Genomic DNA, 2,028 nt, shown 5'->3' on the forward strand with positions numbered 1-2,028 from the left:
CAGGCTGCGCTATTTCATCATACAGCCTTACAAAGGAAAAGAAAAATCCACTTTGGTGCTTAATCCAAAAAACAGAGAAGGGCTTGCTGAAGACTCCTCATGAAACCTAAAAAAACAGTTGAAAATAGAAAAAGTCAGTTAAAAAAAAACAATAAAATGAAATGCATGTTTGAACTGTCCACTGTAGTGAGGAAATCTGTACTTGCAGATTCAGCTGCCATCTTTGACATGACTCAAACATCCGTCTGAGACCAGGACAGACACTGTTAATCAATGACTGTCACTCTGAATAGGCTTGTTAACTGCTTCCCTGTGGAAGAGTGCGCAGTACCATACTGCCCGTTACTGTATGAACTTTCCGACACCAGCAAAAAAGTGAGACAATTCATTTCCTTCATTTGATGTAAATCCAAAGGCAACATCTGTAATATCCAAGAGGAAGGTTTATAGGTTGTCACTCATACCCATCCCACTTTGGCCAATCATTTAACAGTATCCAGTGACCAGTGAATTTGGACAAATGCAACCTGACACCCAGTAAACTGCAAACATTCCAAACACATGAAAACAAAGGCTGGCCTTCTGATCTAAACCAGATGGACCTGTGCTACAAGGTTAAAGACCCACACATGCTGAAACTGTACATGGACATTGGATACAAAGGATACGGGAGTTTAGTAAATAATACAGTATTAAACGCCTTTGCCTCCAAATAATGAACTGTTGCTTTAAAGTATCAAGACGGCCGTTTTTATGCAATCATTAGGATTAATACTTTTAACCGCAGGGACAAGTTCACTAGTCATCACCCAAACATTAACCCATCCCAAACGTTACGGACTGTACATAACAGAACATAAGTTAAAGCACTTATCATTGGAAAGGAAATAACAGTGCAGAAAGTAGCCAGCAGGTGACATGTAGTTATACGTTTCAAAGGACCTCGTCTGCCTACCATGACTGTCGTCTTAAGTTACTATCAAAACTTGCGCGCTAGAAAGTACAACATACTGAGAAAAATACTAAACTGCGTGCATTAGAAAAATCTGAATCAAATTTGTTTTTCTTTTTACAAACACAATCCCTACACCGCTAGAACTCTATGTGGTTGCACTGTGAAGGCAAAAATAACTGAATAACTTAACCGTGCAACTTCGGCTTAAGGATGTGCACACCAAAGACCAAATAGCACGCCAGGTGGCGAGCAAACTTTGCTCAGTCCCACAATTCTCGCCGACCGAGACTTGGCCAAGATAAAAAAAAAAGGTTGCAACTGCAAAAAGTTATTCCCATGCAATCGCATTAGTCTACATTGCTAACATCATTTTTGTGCCTTCTGCAATCCAAACAGGATATCTAGCTCGGTAACGTATGTGATGGTGTATCAACTTGTCTTTGTGGAATAGCAGATAGCTGACAGTTCTGTAATGGTTCGCTGTCTTGCGACTAGCGCAAGTGACTGTCAAAAGTAGTAGGATACCATAACTAAACCCCAGATATCCAGAGTCTGTACTGCTTTTAGTTAAATATACCCAGGAAACGACACAGACTTAACATCAAGTTGTTGTTGTTATAGCATACATGAATATTACCTATGAAGACAAAGCTCAAATGCCCATGCTTTATATCCACTCTTCTACATTGGCTATGCCAAATAGCTAGGGCTAACAGCTAGCTTTGCTGTTGTGGTCTGGCAGTGCTCCAAGCAGCAAGATTTCTATTCTGCTAAATCGTCAACTAGCTATGACTGCTAGGCAGCACAGCAAGCTCAAGTCCATAAAAGTTTGCTGCAAAAAGAAGCAACTGAACCGCTATGCGGGCAAGCCAAGAGTTAGCTAAATTAGGCTAGGTTTTATGACTACTTCCGACAGATGACTACTGATAATTTATGATGACAACTAACGCGCCAGTTAACCTTCGACCACAATGACCAAAACAAATCACAAACCTTGCCCCTGAAAGCTGATTGCGGAAGAAAGGTCGAGTGACTTCGCTGCTGCCTGGTCACGATCTAAACAGACGCCATTT

Source organism: Chanos chanos, chromosome 4 (assembly GCF_902362185.1).
Source record: "Chanos chanos chromosome 4, fChaCha1.1, whole genome shotgun sequence".
In the NCBI taxonomy this organism is placed as follows: Eukaryota; Metazoa; Chordata; class Actinopteri; order Gonorynchiformes; family Chanidae; genus Chanos; species Chanos chanos.